The sequence below is a fragment of the Nanorana parkeri genome, unplaced genomic scaffold (genome assembly GCF_000935625.1).
Source record: "Nanorana parkeri isolate BGI_ZX_2015 unplaced genomic scaffold, ASM93562v1 scaffold1098, whole genome shotgun sequence".
Taxonomy (NCBI): domain Eukaryota; kingdom Metazoa; phylum Chordata; class Amphibia; order Anura; family Dicroglossidae; genus Nanorana; species Nanorana parkeri.
Genome location: NW_017307366.1, coordinates 205,274 through 230,696, shown reverse-complemented (window position 1 = coordinate 230,696; position 25,423 = coordinate 205,274). Strand labels below are relative to the sequence as shown.

General features: G+C 46.6%; 1 protein-coding gene across 1 annotated transcript in view; it reads left to right on the top strand.

Moving 5' to 3' along the window:
* The first annotated feature begins 3,464 nt into the window (after positions 1–3,464).
* Positions 3,465–25,423, top strand: part of MDM4 (MDM4, p53 regulator) — a 132,942-nt gene continuing 110,983 nt past the window's right edge. Inside the window, exon 1 of the mRNA XM_018567817.1 lies at positions 3,465–3,544. The gene's annotated coding sequence lies outside the window, so the exon portion shown is untranslated. The remainder of the gene's footprint in view (positions 3,545–25,423) is intronic.

The window sequence follows — 25,423 nt, the reverse complement described above, 5'->3', positions numbered from 1 at the left end:
AGTAGCCACCCTCTGTGCTAGCTCCCGATCAGAACTACAATGAGACGTGACGATGCATGAAGCTCTCTCACGTCTCATCTGCACATTTCTCCTCTCTTAAATCCCTCCCATCTAAACTCTGCACGCTGTGAGCTGTGTAACGGGCTGGATTTCCTCAGCAGGAGATGCTTATCTGCCAAACTAAACGGTGGGGGGGGGGAGGTGTAGTCACAGGCGTGCACTTCTCAGAGCTCCTGTACCTTCTCCTCTCCCTCTAGGGATTGTTCACACCTATCGCAGTGCATTCCAGAGCGGTAGCTGCTGGAACGCATAGTAATCGCACGCTAAACTTCGCTCCTTTTGTTCTGGGGCGGGGCGGTGCATTGAAGTCAATGGCACTGCAGCCCCGCCCCCCGCCCGCAGAGTGATCTGATGTGTGGCAAAACATTGACTGTGTTATGTTCCACTGCAAACGCAAAAAAATGCAGGCAATGTTTTGCCACGTGTCCAATCGCACTGCGGGCAGGGGAGGGGTGTGGCTGCGGTGCCCCGGAAAGCAGGGGGAAGTTTAGTGTGCGATTGCTGTCCGTTCCAGCAGCTACTGCTCTGGAACGCACCACAATTGGTGTGAACAAGCCCTAAAGGGAGAGGAGAAGGTACAGGAGCACGCAGAGCACTTTTAAAATGTGGAAAAAAAAAAACTGATTAAATTTTGCAAATAATAATAAATCAGATTTAGAGAACATGCTATATGCAGAGTACAATAATAGAAAAAAAAAGTTAGAGTTTTGTGTCACTTTAAGGACTTACCTTGAATGGTTCCTTTTGATCTGCTCATCTTCTTTTTACCAATAGTTTTCAGGAGTCCCTCCAGCACTGGTACTGGTCTATGATCCAGCGCTGACTGCTGTGTCTTCTGTGTCCTGCGGTGTCTGTGCAGGTGCATGCTGCCGAGCTGCGTGCATTGACTTACCCTGTGTCTAGGGTTGCCACCTGTCCGGGTTTGAAATCTTGTGCCTGATTTTCAAGTCAGCTGAAAACCGGACACAAGATGCAGGCAGACAGGGGCAAACCCAGGGTTCTGCTGTTCCTGCATGTGTGAGGAGGAAGCTGCTGCTCTGTATGGTTTCCCTGGGCTGTGTTTACCTTTCCTGGGGACACATGAACTGCTGCAGCTCCATCCAGCCACATCCAGACAGGGGACATGCAGCCCAGGAGACAGCTGGCGCTGATCAGCAGCACAGTCTGTCCATCTACCAGGCACAAGCTCATCACTGCGGCAACAGAGGAGTTCACTTAGTGCAGAACTGGAAGATAAGAGGGCTGGGACCAGCACCCCAGATTATATGATGAGACTGGTATTGACATGAGATGGGTATCAACAAGAGACAAATAAGGTAAGCTATTCCTGGGAAAATTAAACATGGAACACATTGCTTGAAGTTACGGATAGCAGAAATGATCCATATATACAGTATTGTGCCATAGTAAGAAAGAATGAAGATGTAACGGAACCATTCTAGTGTTTTTCAAAGCTGGACTGTAAAAATTTTCTACAACCAGTTTTGTAACCTGTTCCTTTTGGTGACCACTACTGACTTGTATTTTGTTTCCATTTAACCACTTCCTGTCCAGAATAATTTCTCACATTTGCACACACATGATAAAATCTGAATTTTTGGCTAGAAAACAGTTTCAGACCCCCAAACAATGATATATTTTGTGAAAGCAAAGGCCCTGTAGAATAAAATAAATGCTAGTTGCAATTTGTAATGTTGCCCAGTATTTGAGCAAATGTTTATCAAACCAGTAATTTTAGGATAAAATACACTAAAATGAAATCTAGTGCACAGAAACAGAAAGTAATACCCAATTTTTTTGGAAAATATAAGAGGGTTATGTTGGGTTATTAGATACGAAACATGTCAAGGCTTAAAAGTGCATGCGTCCGTGAAACCCCAAATACTACAATACCCAAAATTTCCCCATGGGGGCACTTTAAAAGCTTTTACTGTTCATCAGTTTAGTGTTAACAGTGATTGATAGCCCAAGAATTAGAGCTCTCACACCGTTTGCGGCGATATTTAATGTGTGGCTCAGATTTTGTTTTTGCACTTAGGCGCACCTGACATGTGTTTGTATGTATTTGGGGACTTTAAAAAATGTTTTTGCATTTCTCTGTTACTTTGTTTTTTTTTTTTTACACTTAATTTTATAGCTATCGTGTAGAGGGCTAACAAACCCCTATGTAATAGCAATTAGGACATGACAGGCCCTCTTTATGGAGATATCAGGGGTCTTTCAGACCCCTAATGTCACCTAGAGACCCCAATGAAGCAGCACTAGCGTGTTCGGGTTTCACTTGAAGAAAAGGTGGTGTTCTATCGAAAGCTCCAACTCCTCGACTTCTTCAACTGCCTGACTTCCGGTTTAGTTAGAATTTAGAGGTTTGCCCAAGAAAGCTCTTCTGCACGAGCACCAGCCGTGGCATTGCCCTATACACATACACCACAGCAATGAAGTATTCAAATGAACTAGGATCACACTAATACAGCACGTTATCAATCTCAGGTGCCACACTCAATATGGCCGCCGCTTGAGTGGGGCACCTGCGATTAATAACGTGCTGTATTAGTGTGATCCTAGTTCATTTGAATACTTCATTGTTGTGGTGTATGTGTATAGGGCAATGCCGCGGCTGGCCCTCGTGCAGAAGAGCTCTAAGTTCTAACTAAACCGGAAGTCAGGCAGTTGGAGAACTCAATAAGTTGGAACTTTCGATACAACACTGGCCAAAGAGCTCTACTGCGAATGCCCCATTATCCTTCACAGCTGCTGGAGAATCTTCTGATCTTTGGACTGGAGCGTGCGGCGGAGGCAGAGGTAAGTAATAAACTGGTAACTTTTTTTATATTTTGTTTTAAATGTGTTTGCATACATCTACTGCTTGCTAGTAGTAGATATAGGCAAAAAAAAAGGTTTAATTCTACTTTTGCTTTGGTAGATCATGGCAAAACCAAGTCAAAACGTTTAACAATCCCAAAAAAATACTATATATATCTCAGGGAATTTCAAATAACAAATATCAGCATTAACCACATAATTAAAAAAAAAAGTACCAGTGATATGCTAGCATACTGAACCACATTCTTCATTTACTAAACTAAACTTTCCAAAGACAGCGTTCATTTGTCAGTCAATCAATTAATCAAGAACTACTGATGAGGTATCGCCTTTCTAGTCTGTCGGCTGTTCGTACTTTATGGTAAATTAGAATGTCCCTCCCAACGGTCTTGAAGAAACATTTCTCGCCTTGTTACAAATAAGGTACCGCCTATCTAGTCTTGTGCTCTGTGGTAAATTGCAACGTCTCTTATCCCCTCCCTCTACGTTGTGTGACCTCATTTTCCGCGAACGAGCGGAAGTAGGGTTTATGGCCGTAAAACAGGAAGCTGACGGTTTGGGCCATAGTGCTTAGACATCTCTAGTTGCAGTAATTACATGAGCAGGCGTATGTGAGTGAAGAGAATGCGGGCGTTAGGCGATGCCGTTGGATACGTTTAGGGTAAGATCGAAAATCTTTTAAATCAGATAGTTTTTATTGATTTTGCAAACACAAGAAAAATAAACAAAATTCGACATGAAACAGGCCGTTAACGAACGGCAAAACCTATTGAATGATAACCACATTCCAGATAATGCAGAAATATCACAAACATAATATGATATATACGGTCAATACCTCCTAATAGGACCAGAATTATAAAATATGAAGAAAGACCTTAGGGAACATTAGCTAGTGTATATACTGACATCTTATACAGTTATAACATTACCATGGTATTACAACCATTTACGCCAAAGACCGAAATAAAGTATGTAACTTTGGGCTAAAAAGTTGATCTGTAAAAGCGTAGTCAAGTACAAAACAAGTTTCCTTTGAATACAGGCTGGGTTCTTCTGGAGATTGCGGTTAAAGGAGAACTATGAGATGAGTGCTTTTCACTCAACTCATAGTTCTAGCCGACCTGTGACAATGAGACTGTCACAGGTCGGCTCAGTAGATCGGGAGGTGAGCGAACACATACCGGGTTCGCTCACCTCTCGATCCTTGCCGTGACGGGGAGGGGCTGGATTCCCCTCTCCCCGCTCCGATCTGCCAGCGCTGACTGGCGGAATGGACGGGGGAGGGGGCGGGTACAGCTGGCTCTGCCTCTAGATAGGCAGAGCCAGCTGTCACTCACGCAGCTGGCGGATCCCGTCGTTTAAGTCGGGATCCGCCCCGGCTGCGGCGTCTCAGTACAGCTCGCGGTATACTGAGCTTAGGGTAACGGGAGGACGCTAGTTTGTGTCCTACTGTTACCCTAAGGAGAACTATGGGGAAAAACACTGTTCTCCTTTAAGGAGCTTTGTGAAAATCATAAATGAAACCTGCCTGTTCTGTTTACCTGCATGTGCCTTTTTTTTTTTTTTTAAACAAAGTGCTTTTTACCAAAGTGCTCTGTTATTTGCTCGTGGACTGTCAGTACAGTAAATTTGTATAATGGTGTTCATGTAATCCAGGGCCAATTACATAACTGTTATATGCACTCACATTGGTGTTATATGGTTTGGAGATTACCACTTCAGCTCTCTTTTCTTTATACTACTTGGGGATCTAAGCAGTTTTGACAGGAAGTGAAATCTCCCCGATGAGAGACACATGGTGAAAACGCCTGACTGTTAACAGTTTAAACTAGGGATGCACTGAAATTTCAGCTGAAAATTGCACTTTTGGCAAACTGCCAAAAGTGCCATGACGGATGAAAACTCAGTGCATGCCAGCTTCTCTCCTCCCCGCTTGGCGCCAGTCTGTGTGCCTACCGATGCCCAGCAGAGAGGAGAGAAGCTTTATGGAGGCCGAGCGGCGGTGACTGCAATGTCAGGATGCCGAGCGGTGCGTAAGGTGACAGCTGTCGTCTTCAGGAGGCGGAGCTCTCCTCTCGCACCTTCTGCCTTCTGTCAGGATGGGGAGCAGTGATTGGAGCGCTGTGATCTGCCACAGGAGGCGGAGTTCTCCTTCTGTACCGTCTGCCCCTCCTCCTTTGAAGGCCCATTCAGGATGGAGAGCGGTATACAAACACTCGCTGATCAGTGAGTGTTTGTAAATAACTGGACATAGTGTACTTACTATGTCCCAGTTATGAATGAATGGGAAGTGATCTAGTAACTTACACTATATCCACAATGTATAAATGTACAGGATCGCTCAGTATAGAGGATTCCTGTTCATTCAGTGCTGGAGCTAAACAAAAAAGCTATTTTTCTATTTTAAAAGGGAAATATCAAAGGGTCTCTTTAGACCTGTGATATTTCTGTGTAAGATATATATTCTGATATTTCCTGTGTAAGAGATATATATATATATGTATGTATGTATGTATGTATGTATGTATGTATGTGTTTTTGACTATAGATACACTTTAAATGTTTACATTAGTAAATGTACTCCTGTGGCCCAAAAGTATTGTAAAGCGCTGCGCAAACTGTTGGTGCTATAAAAATCCGGTATAATTATATCAAAAAAGGTTTGACCATAGTTCTCTTTACAAAGTAATATACTTTGAAGGCAATTTATCGAAATTGGTACAGAAAAAATCTGTAGCAGTTGTCCATAGTAACAAATCAGCTCTCCAATTTGTTCAGTTAAAGGAGAGCTATGGGCTTTTACCCATAGTTCTCCTTAGGGTAATGGGAGGACACAAACTAGCGTCCTCCCGTCACCCTAAGCTCAGTATACCGCGAGCTACTGCTCGCGGTATACTGAGACGACGCAGCTGAAGCGGATCCCGACAATTATGCCGGGATCCGCCCAGCTGCGTGACTGAAAGCTGGCTCTTCATATCTAGAGGCAGAGCCAGCGGTACCCGCCCCCTTCCCCGTCCGATCCTCCAGTCAGCGCTGGCAGATCGGAGCGGGGAGGGGGGAATCCAGCCCCTCCCCTGTCACGGCAGAGAGCTGTGACAGGATCGAGAGGTGAGCGAACGCTGGTATGTGTTCGCTCACTTCTTGATCTACTGAGCCGACCTGTGACTCATTGTGTCTCATTGTCACAGGTCGGCTAGAACTATGAGGTGAGTTTTTCTATGCAATCTATAAGCAAAAGTGTAAAAACAAAATGTTTTTTTCTGCCTCCCTGTTATGGATTCACTGGAAGCCTTTATACTGAGCGCTCCTGCCCATTCATAAATTGTGGAAATAGTATGAGCTACTATGTCCTCAATCATGAATTAACTAGAGTGATGTAGAGCAGTAATGCATGGGGTGTGGAATTCCTATCACCCGGGACATGCAGTTTTGAGCACTGGGCTAGTAGTTTTTTTTGTACATTTAGCCCTGCTCTGGACAAGCGGAGCTAAATGTACAGTATAGAAAAAAACCAGAGAAATAGGGGTTTCTGAGAGGTGTAAAAATTATATCAAAATTTTATTATACAGTAATTACATTATATAAAAGAATCGATTGTAATACATACAAGTATAAAAAACCCCAATTGGCTAAAACACACACAAAGTGCCCAGGATATGCCCAACGTCAACCAGTTATATCTTAATTAAATATCCATAGTTGCAAACATAATTGTCATTAATTATTCATTGTTCATTTACTGATTGTCATTAGTTTTTCATTGTTCATTTACTGGAACAGACATATCCGGGCCCGACGCGTTTTGCACCAAGCTTCTTCAGGGGACCACGGGGGGCTAATCTAACAATAACAACAATTATACATCAATTGATTTAATTGCATCATTCAATTAATTAAATTAATATAACATAAATTAGAATGTTTCAGCAATCGGCACCACAGGTATGAGGCCCCCCAAAAGGTGGGTACCCTGTACTTATCAAACAACTAATGTCTGGAGGAGGACAGATATTTCCGGATTAAGAGAAAGTGATGGCGGCCTGAATCAAACCAGCCCACTCAACTCCGTCCGAGACCATGCCATGGACATCGGGGCCACAGGAAGGGGGGGGTCATCGAGGACGATGCAAAGGACCCCTATCACCTAGTCTAGAACAAATTACAGGGGTAATGAAATCAGTATGGGATTCTTCCCCCCAGTATAAAAGATATCCTACCTATGTGTACAAGGCATTGCTAAAAGTCTATATAAAGTGAAAGATCAAAATACAAAATCCATATCTACAAACTATTCTCACATTGGTATCCCCCTAATCCTCAAAGCTAATAGGTGTTCCCTTCAACTAAAATCCCCACTTCATACCAAATTCTCAACCCCTGTTGGCAACATTACCCTTATTGTGAACGTAAACCTCCAAAGAGGCAGACTCAAAAGTTGATTATTTTACTCCCTAAATGTACAGTAGGGAGCCGCCGCCGCCCTGCCTCTACCAAACCCCCACCCCTCGGCGGCTATACTTGCCTTTCGGCGAACAGTTCTTACCCTCTGCCAGTACAGGTGTACTATCTGTACCCCGTACTGCTGTCCAGCGCAGTCCTGCCCTATGTATTTTGAATTTCTCTTGCAAATTGCAAGCACTCCTTGGTCAGCGTGGTCACCAATGAGAAGCGTTATTTAGCACAGTCAAATATAGTTTTGATTAGGGATGCAGAGTATTTGGGTGAGTACTTATACTTGCCAAAATGCTCAGATACCTGAACTTCCGGTCAGAGGAAGGTTTCCTCTGACCGGCAGTGCCGTAGGGGCACATGGAGACAGCTTCCTGTGCAATCAGGAAGCAGGGTGGCGAGTAATGACCTGCCTCCCGGTTTCCTGATTGGCCCGGAAGCCAGCTCCTTGCAGATTGGCTGGGAAGCCAGCTTTCCGGTTTTGATTAAAAAATTTTTTGTATTGGGATGAGTAGATTCGGGACCAGCTTAAGCCTTGGACAAGTAATTAAAAAAAAAAAAATCCACACCCCTGAATACACAGTAAGCATACTACATCCTTAGTTATATCCAAACACTCGCAAGCAATTAGTACTGATCGCTAAGTGCTTGTAAAGCTGACCATACACCTGTTCTGGACCTGATCAAGAATTTGGACCGGATTAAAGGTGCCCATACACTGCTCGATTCTCCTACGAGAATCGGGCGAAATCCCGCGATCGTACGAGAATCGAGCAGTGTGAACTAAGACGTGCGACCGTTTCTACTGCAGGGTCGCATGTCTTTTGTCGAGCCAACATGTTCAAAAACCCGCCGAGAATCGTATTGTGCGCACGCCCACACTGCCCGTTCTGCATTGCCATCATCGGAAGCCCGCCCCTCAGCGGGGCGGGCTTTCGATGATCGCAAGTACGATCTGCCCGTCCAAGGTGGGCAGATCGTACGGGCTTTCAAGAAGCATACGACAATCGCAAGACAAAAGTGTATGGGCACCTTAAGGTTCTGTACTTATATCTGCCGCCTGGCCTGATTCAATACAGAGTGTACACACGTAGCACTGCAAAAGCATTCTAGCTTATAATTGGTTAGATCCATTCATGCATAACTTCCTTCCAGGATGTTTGTCTTTCGTCTTGGGTGTTGTCCTGAAGAGGAGGCGCCATCTTGGTTTCTTGTACTTCTTACACGGTGGGAGGGGGTGCTTAAGCAGCAATTTTGAGTAAGATAAACGAGCAATAGCAAAATAACATATATATTACAATTGATCTATTGAGATTGAATCTGGTCATAGAAAATCTATAGGTGTATGGTCAGCTTAACCTGCTCTCCAACCTGACTCGCCTGTGGGGAGGTGCGGGAGGAGAGCTTGGCTTCCTGTGACAGCTATGTTATGCTACATCTATATACAGTGAAGGAAATAATTATTTGATCCCCTGCAGATTTTGTAAGTTTGCCCACTTACAAAGAAATGAAAGGTCTATAATTTTTATCATGAGAGACAGAATATCAACCACAAATCCAGAAAAAACACATGATACAAATGTTATAAATTGAGTTGCAGTTCAGTGAGTAAAATAAGCATTTGATCCCCTACCAACTAACGATAATTCTGGCTCCCACAGACCGGTTTGTGGTACACAGATTAGTCCTGTCAGTCTAAAGGTGGCCATACACTCTACAACCATCGCAAGACTTTAGTCTTGCGATGGTTGTACAGGGATTAAAAAAACGTACGATCTGCCTATCTTGGACAGGCAGATCGCACTCTCGATCATCGCAAGCCCACCCCCCTGAGGGGCGGGCTTCCGATGACCGCAATGCTGAACGGGCAGTGTGCGCGTGCGCACACCGGCCCGTTCGGCATTTGTCTTCCGAGCACCGTTCTAACCAGCCGAGAATCGTACGATTCCCGGCTGGTTTTCGAACATGCTGGTTCGACAGAAGACGTGCGACCGTACAGTAGAAACGGTCGCACGTCTCCGTTCACACTGCTCGATTATCGTACGAAAAACCGATCGCATACGATTATCGTACGATAATCGTGCAGTGTATGGGCACCTTTAGAAGGTGCTCCTAACGATAACTCGTTATGTATATAAAAGACACCTGAATAATGTGAAACTTTGCGCCACTGCTCCAAGTTAAAGTGCCCATACACCTTACAATTATCTGCTGATTTTCTGTGGTCAGATGGAAAAAGTGCAACAGATTGGCCCAGGTGGAGATTACTCCATCCACACAGTTAAGTGTAGATGGAGGAATCTGTTGCACCTTTTCCATCTGACCATAGAAAATCTGCAGATAATTGTAAGGTGTATGGCCAGCTGAAAGCAGCAGCTGAAATCTGTGTGGTCAGATGTATAGTATAGAATTAAATAATAAAAGCCGTGCTGTGTGAATTAATCTACAAAGTATCAGATGCAATTGATACTGGCCGTGATGCAATGTGAAAAGAGTAACAATAGAAAAAACGCATGTGTATAACATGCACCTCAGTGCAAATAATATGTTGCTACAAAAATGTCCATAATCCTGGATCTTCAACAGTCCATTATGAAAATAGAAGATATAAAAGTGGATTTAAAGTAAACTCAGCCTCCTTTGACCATCAACAGAGAAATCTTATGGAATGCACCTCACCTTTAGCAGAGACCCACCAGGGTCTGTATGCCCTGTTCCTCTAATTCAGGGGTGTCAAACTCAATTTAATCATGGGCTGCATCAACATTATGGTTGCCGTCAAAGGTATCTGTAAGACTATATAAATGTATCCAATCTTTATCATAATTGCCTCTGCATTCGATTATCACTGGTTTTAGTAATAACTTAATACCTAGATCTGAAAGTAGAAGTCTAGGAAATGGCCTGGTGGGCCGGATTCGGCCCCTGGGCCTTGAGTTTGACACATGTGCTCTAATTCAAACCAGGTAGACGGTGCACCTGATGCCAAACACCTCCCAGCGATTTCCTCCTCTCAGGTACAGACTTCTATTGCCAGCCTCAGGGGTTAAAAGCAGTCAATTTGTCCAAATGGACCATGCATCAAATAGAAAGTGTAAAGTGGAAACTCGTACTGCAGCTGGTTTAAAAAGATATAAGGTATTTTAGTCTGAATTTTAATGGAGGGACAATGAATTGTGCCTTATATTGCTTTAGTTTATATAATTCTACAGTGCATGTCTATTTTATTCCAGTAGGTTCCCTACTTATCTAAACAGGCGCCATCTGGGAATAAATAAGGGCTTTCAGAGACATTATTTGCCATACAGGTTGTGATTTATCCACCTTATATGATGGGTGGTTTTTTCACCATCTTTACTCCTTTTCTCACATCATCCTTTTGTCAGTTTTCAGTTTTTTTTTTAATGTCCATAGATTGTTGTTTACATGAGGTCTTATATGGTCTTATGATCATCATAAATGTATACATGTCTATATGGGTAGAGCGGTGTATTTTCCACAATATCTCTGTATTCACTATATTAACCGATTAATCGAACTTAATAATCGGCTAACTAATCGATTTTGAAAATAATCGTTAGCTGCAGCTCTAGTCAGTACTGTAGGGGCTATTATGATATGGGCTATGCACCCTTAAATGTTAATTCACCATATGGCTGGATAGTTTTTACATTTTTTTTTAACATTTTGGAGTTCACTTTTTTTGACATGTTACATTTGTTCATATGGGGACTTACCTAGTTGTATTCACATATAGCAGGGGTCCTCAAACTACGGCCCGCAGGCCACATCTGGCCCGCCAGGGTCCTTGGCCCGGCCCGTTCGGGTGTCCAAGGCCGGGGAGCTGCAGGCCCCTACCTTTACTATCTCCAGGCCGGCCGTTGTAAAAGAACGGCTGGCAGCTATCTAGATAACATCACTTCCGCATTCTTGTGTCACTCTCCAGCTTCAGAAGCTGGAGAGAAGCTAATGAAGCAGATCTGTGCTTCATCAGCTTCTTCGGGGGTCCTAGGTGACATTAGGGGTCTTGGAGACCCCTGATGTCTCCATAAAGAGGACCTGTCACATCTTTTGATATCACATGGGAGGGTTTCTTAGCCCCCGTATGTGATAGCAATAAAGTTAAGTGAAAAAAATAGGAAACAAAATTAAAGATTACATTTTTTTTTAAAGTTACACATAAAAAAGAATAAAAAAAACAATAAAAAAAAAGTCCCCACCCATACGTACACGCATGCAAACATGCGTCGGGTGCACATACCTGCGAAAACGACTATTGCGCCCATTACGCCGCACATGTTACATATCGCCGCGAACGTCGCAGTGAGAGCAATAATTCTAGGGCCATCAATCACTGATTATTATTATTATACAGGATTTATATAGCGCCAATAGTTTGCACAGCGCTTTACAATATAACTGATGAGCTGTAAAAGTTTTTAAAGCGTCGCCTATGGTCAATTTTGGGTATGGTGGTTTTTTGCGAGTGCGCGCAATTTTTAAGCTTGACATGTTTGGTGTCTATTTACCCGACGTGACCCTGTCTTTTATGTCTCACCAAAAAATTGGGTGATAATAAATGTTTCCTAACATAATGTAAAAATTTTCTGTAATTTTCCCGAAATATAGTAAAGAAAAACCGCAGTGGTGATTAAACACCACCAAAAGAAAGCTCTATCTGTCCCCAAAAAATTGTATAAAATTCATTTCAGTACAGCGCTGCATGACGGAATAAATATCAAAGTACCGCAGCGCTGAACACTGAACAATGGCCTGGATGGGAAGGGGGTCTAAACACCCGGTCTTCAAGCAGTTAAAATAGGCCCAGCCGTCCTAAACAACATTTGTGATCAGAGTCTGCTTACCTGCGTCTGTAGTTAATACACTAGCCTGACCTTCCCACTGAGTGTGCCTACTCCGTACCCAGAATTTAGGCTGCGTGACTACGGAAATATCCATAGGTTACCACCCTGCCATGCCTATACCCTCCTGTGAAGCAGTCGTCACCTAACTCGACCACCAAATAACGTTACTTAAACTGACATGACCCCCCCCCCACTCCATGTCGGTGCATCTCCTGCTCTGCTGCCGTCTGTGCAACTTGTCTGGTACCAACCATGATAGCTGGGTGTACGTGCATTTGTATAATCGCCCAATGTGTATGTATGCCGTGAGCCCTACTACTACCATCCCGCATACCTCCAAACTATCACTATACCTGACCAAGTATTTAATGCTTACTATAATTCCCGTATCCATCTTCGTACGATGTACGTGCTTTGCCGACGTATTACTGAGGCCTGAGGAAATAACCTTCCTAACCAAACCCTCAGCGCCTCCGATACCTAGTAACTGGCCCCGTAAAAATTTAAGTATTGTGCTACTGCATGACTTGGGCTGCGTATCGCCCTGAGGTGCTCAGTGAGCCGAGTGATATGATAAACGCATGTACGTGCACCAACCTGTACCCGCCCCCCCCATGTAATGCCACGTAGTGTAACTGGAACCCTTCTACTGCCGTCCTAACCAGCCCCTGTAACGTATGTTAGTGCAATAACGTATGTAACGTGCCTGCCGTACATGCTGTTGTTGCCGAACCCACTGTACATAGATGCCACTGTCATGCTGGGAGAAACCATGAAACACCAAATAAGTCTACCATGATGTAACTAAAAACCGTTACTGGTACCTGTTCTCAGCCTGCTCGCAGGAGGTTGTGTTCGTGCTGTGTGTATGCCTATAGCATCCGCTGCTGATACTTGCTGCTCCACCAGTATACTGAATAACAAAATGCTTCTCCTGTGAAGACAGGGGGGGGGGGGTATAGTAGACCAGCAATATCTGAATGAGCACCCGCTGCTGACACTCGCGAACGGTGCTGCCGACAGCCTCCATCGACCATTCCGCACGTCCGGCGCCGCGGAAATGACGCGCTCGTCGCAACCGGAAGTGACGACATCCCCGGTCCGTCTACCTTACCTGTACGCTGTAGATCGCTCGTGTACAGAGGAGCCTGGGCACCCGGTTTAAGAAGGCTGTGGGAGCGCAGACTCCTCCCACAAATCCAGGCCTAACAGGTTAGCCTTAAAACATAGCAATCAATCGGCCGGCTGCCCGCCTGCGGGGTCCAGGGAGAGATCGTCATTCCGCCGGCCCCACCTGGGTGTCAGAAGACACACAGGCTTTTCCGGAAGCTTGGCAGCTTCTGTGTTCGGGCTGCGCCCTTTCATCTCGGGGCGCATGCCGAGGGAAACCAAATGCCTTGGTTCCTTTAGCAGCGTAACGCCATTCACACCAGAGCAGCTGCTGGAACTCACAGCAATTGCTCACTAACGTTCCCCCTTTGTTGTGGGACGGGAGAGGGCGTGGCGGTGCTGCACCACAGCCACGCCCCCCTGTTTTTCAAAATATGATCCGGCACCCAGCAATGTCTGAGGGACAGTGAACTGGCCACATGTTTAAAAAGTTTGAGGACCCCTGACATAGGGTTAATCTAGCTTCTTTGGACAGGATCAGTTCACATTACCCCTTAGAAGAACATGTCCTCATATTATTCCTTCCAGAGGTTTTTTCATATGGCATGCAATCAATAATAGGAAGCAGTATGGTATACTATAGCAATAGGAAGATTTTACCATTCATGTATTACCCTGTCTCCTGTGACAGGCTTATACTGAGGGCGTTTACAGTTCTGTATTATTTTATATTACTTATTTCCTACTTTATTTTGTGTTGTACATTTTACTCAGCTGGATAATGGGTTAATAAGTGCCAAAGTGTTAATCATTTTTTTCCATTTTATTCTCACTTGTGATATGTTTAGTATGCTGGTTTATGTTTGAATATGTCATGACCGCCATTTGTTTATGGTGGCTACCATGACAAATGGGTTCAATATATATGCTCGGTCTAGCTCATGTCTCCACACCCCTGATGAAGTCACGCTCCTTGATGTAACGTACGTAGGGTGGAGCATAGGGGCTGAACGATCGCACACAGTGTCTCTGGCTGCTTACCAAGTTGTTTTTATCAGAAGTAGATCGTTGGGTAGAGCCCTCCGCACACCTCACAGCAGTCCCGGCCAATTAAGGGATGATGGTGCTCGCAGTGACATTAGTTCACGGATGGCGCCGTGCAGACACAGGAAAAAGGCAGAAAATCACCAGCACTCAGGAATCAAAAGTAAGTATGTCCTTTTTATTGGACAGAGGCGTCATAGAAATCAAAGAAACCAGAAGCTTATTTTTTTTTTATCAATGAAATGTGAGTAGTATCTTTTTTAATAAAGTATATTATCTTTTTAAACCATCTGCAGTACGAGTTTCTACTTTTTATTTGATGCATGGTCCTTTTGCACGAATTGACTGCTTTCAACCCTTGAGGCTGGCAATAGGAGTCTGTACCTGAGAGGAGGAAATCACCGGGAGGTGTTCGGCATCAGGTGCGCCCTCTACCTGGTTTGAATTAGAGGAACAGTGCATACAGACCCTGGTGGGTCTCTGCTAAAAGTGAGGTGCAATCCATAAGATTTCTGTTGATGGTCACAGGAGGCTGAAGATGAAGGAGGCATTCATCTACGTATCACTAACTTCCCCTCAATTTTTGCTGCTGTTCCCAACTCTGTGTTTGTGGTTAAATATTTCAGTTTGTAATATGAGTATGCACTAATGAAGCAGGAGACTCACCGGCCCAATACGGCTCCAAGCTTGCTCCTGTGATGGACTACAATCTCAATACAAACCAGTAGTCCATCACTGGAGCCATTTTCAAACATTTTTTAAATTTAGTTTTTTAATCGAACTTAATAATCGGCTAACTAATCAATTTTGAAAATAATCGTTAGCTGCAGCTCTAGAAGACATTACAATCACAATACAGTCCAAGACAAGATGGTAAGGAGGGTACAAGTCAATGGTGACATTTCTCTCCCGTTCATTGAAGAACACATGTCCCCAGCGGCCGCCTGTGTAGGGCGGCCACATCCGCGGCGGACATCGCTCGTGCCGCGGCCGCTACTTGAGGCCCCGGCTTTTGCGGCCTCCAGGCGGCTCTGTGGCGGCCATCTTGGATGTGGGCAAAATTGCCCTTCGCGTAACTTCCGCCCGGGCCTCCTATAGCCTCGGGCGGATGTGGAGTGTCTTCCTTTCGGCTCTTGGACGCCGTAGGAGAAGGACACAACGTGCAGGGTCGGACGCTTGGGCCGGGACACACACTGAGGGTCGTGAGTTGCTGGGGGTCGTGAGTTGCTGGGGGTCCCTCTTTCCCTTGGCTGGTGGTCTCTGGTCCGTGGGGTCGTTTTTGCTGCGGATGGATCGCAGGGATGACTCTCCTGCATTGCCTTGTGAGGGTTGTGGGCTGCGCTCTGCGGACCCCTCTAGATCCCCTCTTTGTGCGTCCTGTACGTCTGCGCTGCCTTCCTGTCGCCCGTGCGTCCCTCTGGTGCTACAGGGGGGGGTGGGTGGTACCGCGGGTACCGCATTGTCCCTGGAATCTTTTTCCTCTGTCATGGATGGGTTTGTGACGCGCATGGAGCGCGCCTTGACGCAGCGCCCACCTAGGAAGCGGGCCCTGCCCTTGCCGCCCCCTGCCTTGTCAGGGGAGTCCGAAGAGGAGGGGGAACTGCCCACGCCATCACCTCATCCTGATCCGGGTGATTCCTCACATTCTGCTTCAGCCAGTGAGGATGAGGCTGCGTCTACGCTCCTGGTTCAGGAACGTGAGACGGTTTTCAGCGCTGGTCCGCGCTGTCAGGGAGACCCTTAAAATTGAGGACGTTGCCAGCACTTCCGCGCTGCCACACGTGCAGTTTGGGACGCATAAGAGTAGGCGTTCCGCCAAGGTGTTTCCTTACAAGTGGTAACGGCCTTCCAAGGCCTTTGCTGTTCCGAAGCGAGCGGTTCTCGGTTCGCTACCCCTTCGAGGAGGAATTTGTGTCTAAGTGGTCTTCCCCACCAGTGGTGGACCCGCCGGTCTCTCATTTGATTAATGCCACGGTTATTCCAGTGGAGGATTCTCCCGTCCTTTACGGATCCTTCCGATAGGAAGGCTGAGGCGCTTTTGCGGTCTCTGTACTCTGTCTCGGGCGCTCTCATGCGTCCGGTCTTGGCTTCAGCTTTGGTCTCTCAGACTCTGAGTGGGCTAAAATGTTACATCAGAGTCTTGCGGAGGGGAACGTCTCCCCCGCTTTTGTGGAATTGGCGGACCAGTTGGTGCAAGGCCTTCGTTATGTCTGTAATTCGGCCTTGGATGCGGCGCCCTTGGTGTCCAGGGTGTCGGTGTCAGCGGTGACGCTTCGACGTTTGCTCTGGCTTAAGTGCTGGTCGGCGGATCAGGCTTCCAAGAAGCCTCTTCAGGAGTTGCCCTTTACTGGGGACCGGCTGTTTGGTTCCACCTTGGATGAGATCATTAAGGATCTGACGGGGGGTAAGAGTACCTTCCTTCCCCAGGCACGCAAGCAGGAACAGCGCCGGAAGCCTGGGCCTTCTTTCTCCGCTCACAAGCGGCTTTTTCGGCCCCTCCGCCCTCCGACGAGGGGGGTAAGTTTAACAAATCCTCATCTTCCCAATCCCCCAAGCGTCCGTGGCAGCCCAAGTCTGCCAAGCCCGCCGGCAAGCCCCAGTCCGCATGAAGGTCGGGTCCCGGGGTGGGGGGCCGCTCTATGCGGATTTTTGGCTGGCCCACGTCTCCGACTCTTGGGTCCGGGAGCTGGTTTCTTCGGGCTACAAGATCAAGTTTCTGTCCCGCCCGGGAAACCGGTTCTTCCCGTCCAACACGCGACTATCCCCTTCGCGGTTGGCGGATCTCCATCGCCTCCTACCTACATGGTGCTTGCTCCTGTGCAGGGCCCCTCCGGGGGGTACCTTTGGTCCCAGGGGGTGATTGTACCTGCTCCCTCCGCGGAAAGATTCAAAAGGTTTTTATTCAAACCTGTTTACGGTGCCCAAGAAAGAGGGGGTGCGGCCCATCCTGGACCTCAAATGCTTGAACACCTTCGTGCGGGTCCGTCGGTTCCGGATGGAGTCCATCCGGTCCGTGGTGGCATGGCTCCGCCAGGGAGATCTACTGGCCTCCATCGATATCCGGGAGGCATACCTTCATGTACCCATTTGCGAGTCTCATCAGCGGTATCTTCGTTTCGCGGTGGGGGAGGACCATTTTCAGTTTGTGGCACTGGCCTTCGGGCTGGCATCGGCCCCATGTGTGTTCACCAAGGTGCTAGCCCCAATTCTGGCGCTGTTGCGTTGTTGGGGGGTTTCGATCGTGGGGTACCTGGACGATCTGCTCCTACGGGCAGTCGTATTCTTCTATGGTGATGGCTCTGGGGGTCACGGTGCGGTCCTTGGAGGAGTTCGGGTGGCTTCTGAACCTGCGAAAATCTTGCCTGGTGCCTTCACCACGCCTGGAGTATCTGAGTTTGGTTCTGGACACTGTCGCGGCCCGGGTCTTTCTTCCTCGGGAGAAGCTCCGTTCCAAGGTCCGGCTACTGAGGACTCGCCAGTGGTCGCCCATTCGAGTTTGCATGCAGGTCCTGGGTCTCATGGTGGCCTCCTTTTGAGGCGGTGCCCTTGCGCAACACCATACCAGGACCCTGCAGAGGAACATCCTGGTACAGTGGGACAAGTCCCCCCTGTCCTCGGACAGGGAGATTCGGATCTCTCGGGAGGCGAGGGCCTCCCTGCGGTGGTGGCTTCAATCTCCGGTCTTGGTGCGGGGGAAGTCTTTTCTTCCAGTGCATTGGCCGGTGGTCACCACGGACGCCAGCCTTTGGGGCTGGGGTGGGGTCTTGGGCTCCTTGACCGTGCAGGGTCGTTGGTCGCCGGAGGAGGCCCGTCTGTCGATAAATGTGTTGGAACTTCGGGCGATTCGCCTTTCTCTCCTTCATTGGTCGGCCCGGCTCCAGGGTCTGGCGGCCCGTGTCCTGTCAGACAACGCCACTGCGGTGGCGTACATCAACCACCAGGGCGGCACATAAAGCGTGGCCGCGGGTCGAGAGGTGTTCAGGATTCTGTCCTGGGCAGAACGTCGAGTTCTGGCTCTCTCGGCGGTCTACATCCCGGGAGTGGACAATTGGCAGGCCGATTACCTCAGTGGACAGTCGGTGGATCCGGGGGAGTGGTCTCTGCACCCGGAGGTTTTTCAGCAGCTCTGACGTCGCTGGGGGATGCCGGAGGTGGATCTTCTGGCGTCTCGGTTCAACCGCAAGGTGGACAGGTTTGTGGCCCGGGCCCTGGATCCTCCACTGTATCTGTTGCCTCGGCTGCTGCGTCGGGTCGAGGGCGTCACCATCGTCCTCGTGGCCCCGGATTGGCCTAGGAGGGCGTGGTACGCGGACGTGATTCAGCTGGTGGTGGACGCCCCGTGGCGTCTGCCTCTGCGCCCCGATCTTCTGTCCCAGGGTCCTGTGTTCCATCCTTCTTACAGTCGCTGGCTTTGAGGGCGTGGCTGTTGAGAGCCAGGTCCTGAAGGACCGGGGGTTGTCCGATGCGGTCTTTTCCGCTATGCTCAGAGCGCGCAAAGCGGGTTCTAGAAAAATTTACCGTCGCATGTGGAGGGCCTATTTTGCCTGGTGTGAGGCTGGGGCCCAAGACAGAGGGCATTCTAGTGATATTCCTTGTTCCCAACTGGCCCTGGAGACCATGATCTGCAGCCTTAATCAAACTACTGGCAGACTCTGTGGGCCCATCCTTGTTGTTCAGAGTTCCTTTCCCAAGGACCTGTATTTCTCCCTGCTTCTTGGTCACTGGCTTTTACCAGCCAGGCTTAAATCCCATTTTCTGAAGAACCTACACTCCTAAAGGCTAGAAAATCACCCTCCCACAAAGTCCATCACAACAAGGAAATAACAAAATAAGCCTTCCAGGTTCACACCTGGAAGGTGTCTAGCCTAGACCAGTGTTTTGACTTAAGTGGTTTGACTCCAGTCTAGCCTAGACCAGTGTTTTGACTTAAGTGGTTTCTCGGTTAGGCAAGGGTCAGATTTTTGCTTTGGCATTCTTTTTCCAGACACCAGTAGTCTCTCACTCCCTAAGGAATGCTTTTGTGCAGGGGACAACAGCTCACACTGTCCCCTGTGTACACACTCATGGTTTTGTGGGACCTCAACTTATTTTTGTCTTATCTGCAGAAGGTGCTCTTTGTACATCCCAGAGAAATGCCTCTGACCCTGCTTACTTACCAGGTTGCCTTCTTCGTCATAACTTTTGTCAGGTGCGTTTCTGAGTTGGCCTTGATTTGTAAAGAGCTGTTTTTGGTTCTCTACAAGGATAAGGTAGTTCTGAAACCTAAGGCCTCTTTTCTTCCTAAGGTGGTCTCTGCCTTCCAATTGTGTCCTGCACCAAAACATATAAAATAAGTTTCTCTCCCCTTTCTGGACATGGACAGTAGCTTCTAGTTTCACCTTCACAAAGTTGATTCCCTGGACTATTACCAAGACCTACAAGCCCAATTTCGATCAAGGCCCACTCTACTAGTAGTGTTGATGCTGAAAGGCTCAAGCAGCACTAAGTGTTGATATCCCAGATTTGTATTGCTGCCACCTGGTCCTCTGTGTACATTTTTGGCAAGTTATCCCAGGTGGATACTGAGGCCCCTGTGGATGGCAGCTTTTTTTTTCAGGCAACCCTCTGACTTGTGGGCCCCTTTCCCTGATGGGGGGGGATTCTGTTTTCTTTTTTTTTTTTTTACTGGCCTATTAGCTGTTGGTTGTTGTGTTGCAACCTACTGTCTTGAATTTCCCTTTACTTCCAGAATTAACTTCCTGTGATGTACTGCCAAGAAAACAGGATATTTGCCTTGCCTGTAAAATCTGTTTCTTTAACTACATCACAAGACGCTGCATCCTCCTTTCTGTTTTCTGTGATCCATTTCTTGTACTGCTTTCTACAAAACAGGCTAATAGTGGGAGGGGTTACACAGGGCTGTTCCTACAGCTTTGATTTTTTGCCAGTGTCGAATCACCTGAAAGTAGCTGCATAATCTTAGTTGGGAGGCACTGGGTTTCCTCCGTAGTCATGTGACCATCCTTGAGAAACAGGACTTTGTTTGAGAGGGACCTGGCATTGCATATCTGTGTATTTATTATTATACAAGATTTGTATAGCTCCAACAGTTTGCGCAGCGCTTGACAATATAAGGAAGACATTACAATCACAATAAAATTCAAGACAAGATGGTAAGGAGGGCCCTGCCCGTGAGGGCTTACAATCTCAAAGGGAGGGGCAAGTGATGCATGAGGAGGTAGCTGTGTGGGGATGAATTGTTTGAGAACGTGATGGTTGAGTGGTTAGTTTGTGGTGGGATAGGCTTCCCTGAAGAGGTGGCCAGAGTGGGAGATAGTCGGACAGGTTGGGATAAAGAGTTCCAGAGGATGGTTGAGACTCTAGAGAAGTTCCAGAGGCGAGCATGGCAAGGGAGCTGGAAAGCAGGAGTGCTTTGGAAGAGCGAAGGGGACGGTTAACCATTTGAAATCCGCGGTGTTAAACACCCTTTCTGTCCAGGCCATTTTTCAGTATTTAGCGCTGCAGTACTTTGACATTTATTCCGTCATGCAACGCTGTACTGAAATGAATTTTATTCCATTTTTGGGGGACAGATAGCGCTTTCTTTTGGTGGTATTTAATCACCACTGGGGGTTTTATTTTTTACTATATAAAGGAAAAATTACCGAAAATGAAAAAAAAAAACTGTTTCCCCTATATTCAATTATAAAACCTTTTATTACCCAATTTTTTGGTAAAATATAAAAGGCGGGGTCACGTTGGGTAAAAAGACCTTAAACAAGTCAAGCCTTAAAATTGCGTTCGTGCGAAACCTCAAAAAAGTACAATACCCAAAATTGGCCATAGGCGACACTTTAAAAGCTTTTGCCACTCATCAGTTTAGTGTTATCAGTGATTGATTGGCCCTAAAATTATTGCTCTTACTCCGACGTTCACGGCGATGTGTAGCGCAATTGTTGTTTTCGCGTGCTGGCGTATCGAAAGCGTATTTACGTTTATATGTGCGTTAACGTGGGGGTTGGGTGGACTTAAAAATGGGTTTTTGTTTTGTTTTTTAAACTTTTATGTGACTTCTATTTTTACCTTTAAAAAAAAAATTTTTTTTTTACACTTCCTTTTATTGCTATCACATACGGGGATAACAATTCCACCATATAATAGCAAAGGCATACTGACGGGTCCTCTTTATGGAGACATTAGGGGTCTTTAAGACCCCTAATGTCACCTAGGGACTCCGAAAGAAGCTGATGAAGCAGAGATCAGCTTCTTCTCTATGGCTATAGCAGCCAGATGACTTGACAGGTGAATGCGGAAGTGATGTATTACACATCACTTCCGCATTCACAGCATGGAGGGAGATCAGCAAGGAGGAAGATTCTTACCTCCCTTCCAACTTACCTCCTGACACCCTCCCAAGCCGGTCCCGGGCCGAAGATGGGGTAGCAAATCCCAGGATTGAAGGTGAGGGGTCAGAAGGGGGGCCAGCAGCCACAAGATACAAGCGATCGGCGGCTATAGAGCCGCCGATCGTTTCTATGTCAAACAGCCGGTAACGGCTGTGAAGAATGGACGGGTGCTTTCTGCCCGTGCACAGAAAAAAAAAAGCTGTCTAATTACGGCAATTTGCCCATGCGAGTTTGACGTGCGGCTTTTTTTTTTCACAACGGGCGGACGTCAAATGGTAAGGTGATACTTTGAGACATGGTTAGAGATATAGCCGAGGCAGAGTCGTGGATGGCTTTGTAAGTCATTGTTTTAGAATTTTATCCTTTTGGGCTATTGGAAGCCGGTGCCGGGATCGACGAGGAGGGGTTGCAGACACTGAGCGGTTGGTTTGGTGGATGAGTCTGGCAGCTGCATTCATGATTGACTGAAAGGGGGATAGCCTGTGTAGAGGTAGGCCAATGAGGAGGGAGATGCAATAGTGAAGACGAGAGATTAATTGGTGTGGAAGGGGCGTATTTTGGAGATGTTACGAAGGTGAAGGCGGATTTGGATGTGGGGAAGAAAGGTGAGGTCTGAGTCAAGGATGACACCTAGCACCTTGGCATGGGGGGGGGGGGGGGGGGGGGGTTGGATAGTTGTGTTCAATCTCAAGGGAAAAGTTGGGGCAAGGTGTGCGGGCGGGAGGAAATATCATGAACTCAGTTTTTGAAAGGTTGAGTTGTGGACGTGTTGTGACATCCATACTGATAAGTCAGTTAGTAGATTAGTAACACGCAAGGACACTGAGGGGTGAGTTGTGGAGTAGAAAGATGTATTTGAGTGTCATCGGCATAGAAATGGTATTGGAAACCATGTGAGGGTATTAACTGACCAAGGGAGTTGGAATAGATAAGAGAAGGGGTGCAAGGACAGAGCCTTGGGGGACCCCTACAGGCAGATTTAGATTTGTAGGTGACACTAAAGGACCGCTTAGATAGGTAGGAGGAGAACAATGAGAGAGCAGATCCTTGTAGGCCAAGCGAGATGTTTTTTCAGGAGGAGCAGGTGGTCAACAGTGCCAAAAGCAGCAGAAAGGTCTAATAGCAAGAGTAAGGAGTAGTGGCCATTGTTTTTAGCTATTAGAAAGTCATTAATGAGTTTAGAAGGGCGGTTTCAGTAGAGTGTAAGAGGCGAAAGCCGGACTGTAGATAGGTTATCAGCGAGGTGGTGGCTCAGGCGGCTCTAGATAAGGCGTTCTAGGAGTTTGGAGGTGAATGGGAGTAAGGAGATTGGTCTGAGATTGCTGCGGTTGGTAGGGTCCAGTGAGGGGGTTTTTGGGTGTTCGGGTGACCAGTGCATGCTTTAGAGGGGAGGGAAAGATGCCAGTAGAGAGTAAGATATTGAAAATCTTACTAAGAGGGTGACTGATTTAGTGGCGAGGGAGCAGGGTCCAGGGGCAAGTGGTGAGGTGAGTGTCAGAGAAGCTTTTAACCTCTTTGGTGACAGGGTCAAAAGAGGAAAGTAACAAGTGTGAAAGTGGATCTGGACAGTGGTGATCTGATCCCTAATTGTATCTATTTTGCTTTTGAAATGAATGGCAATGTCCTGGGCAGTGAGTGAGTTAGTGGGTGAAGGCAGTGGGGGACATAGACAGTTAAAAGAAGAAAAGAGTTGACGAGGTCTGGATGAGAGTGTGTTAATGAGTGATAAAATAAGTCTAGTATCATGGACTAAGGAATTATATTTTATGCAGGAAATCAGTCACAGCCACGAGATGTACTCTGTAGGCTGGACACGTTGCAATTTAAAGATCTCCTAATGCGTAAAGCAAGGGAGAGAGGTGATATACCTAGACCTAACCACTGAACCTTCACATTCTCACATAATTCATTCCCACAGCTACCATAGCTACCTCATGTATCGTTTCCCCTCCTCTTTTAGATTGTAAGCCCTCAGGGGCAGGGCCCTCCTTACCATCTTGTCTTGAATTGTATTGTAACTGTAATGTCTTCCTTATATTGTAAAGCGCTGCGCAAACTGTTGGCGCTATATAAATACTATGTAATAATATGGAGTACCGGGGTGCGAGGACTCTGCTCTTTCCTGACATCTCACAAAGGACACTAGCAAAGAGAAGGGCCATGAGCCCGATAACACAAAAATTGAGGGAAGCGGGAATCCAATATTGGTGGGGGTTCCCCTTCAACTTAAGTGTTAACAAAAATGGTCGGACCTTTGCTACCCACTCACCAGAGGATCTACAAATATTTATGTCCCAAATTGAACTACCACACGTTGAGATAGAAAATTGGCCAGACCCATCTAAGCCGATATATAAAGGGCCACCCCAATGGGATCCTTGGTCTCCAATGGAACCCCATGTGAGACAGAACAGGCAGGAGAAGAGGGATAAAAGAGCTAACGGATAAAGTGGAGGATGTGGATGAAGTGTTTAACTCCTGTTAAAATATTATTATGATATATCTATGGGTAATACAGTGGAGCCTGCTCCCCCCCATATCACCCCCCATGGAGTCATGGCACTGTACACAAGCCCATCTGTGAGGATACGTGTAAATGGAATACTATCAGATAAGTTGGAAATTACAAACGGGACAAGACAGGGATGTCCCCTATCCCCCATGCTGTACATCATAGTAATGGAACATCTGGCAATAGCCCTCTGCCAGTATGGGAATATCTGGGGGATAAAAGTAAATGAGAGCACCCATAAACTGAGTATCTTTGCTGATGATTTACTCCTATATGTAACCCAAGGCTAGCCTTCCCCTCGATCTTGAAAGAGATACAGAAATTTGGGAAGGTCAGCAACTATCGTATCAACGCAAGTAAATCACAATGCTTAGATATTGAGAGAAAAAGGGAGAAAAAGATATACTGAGTGTTAGTTTTTCTTTTATATGGGCATCGGCAGCTTTGAAATACTTAGGGGTACACATTCCAGCAGACTTGAGGAAGCTATATATATTAAACTATGCTCCCCTGTTGGAGTCCACGCGGATACGCCTGGATGGGTGGAAGAGGAAACAACATTCTTGGCTTGGAAGGATGTCCATAGTTAAAATGGACGTACTTCCAAGATTCCTCTACATCTTCCAGACAGTGCCAGCGAGGATCCCTCGAGTTTTTTTTCGTAGATTACAATCTCTATTGGTACGGAAAGGAAAGGCACTGGTGGTTTGGAGGGTGAGTATTAGAAAAGAGAGGGCTAGGTTTGGGAGTAGGGCTGCAGCTAACTATTATTTTCATAATCGATTAGTTGGCCGATTTTATTAAGTTCGATTAATCGGATAGAAGAAAAAAAGGCTCCCGTGATGGACTACTAGTTTCTATTGAGATTGTAGTCCATCACAGGAGCAAGCTTGGCACGGTTGAAGTAAAAAAAAAAAGTGTGGTGTGCAATATAGTACATTATACAGCGGCGCAATGCAGAATACCAGCAGCTATAGAGGAATGAAGCAATAGTACATTATACTATAATGTACTATTGCTGGGATTTGTAGTCCTCTGTAGCTGGCGTTATTCTGCATTGCACTGTATATAATGTATTATTGCTGGGATCTGATGTATTCCTCTATAGCTGGCGTTATTCTGCATTGCGCTGTATATCATTTATTATCGCTGGGATTTGTAGTCCTCTACAG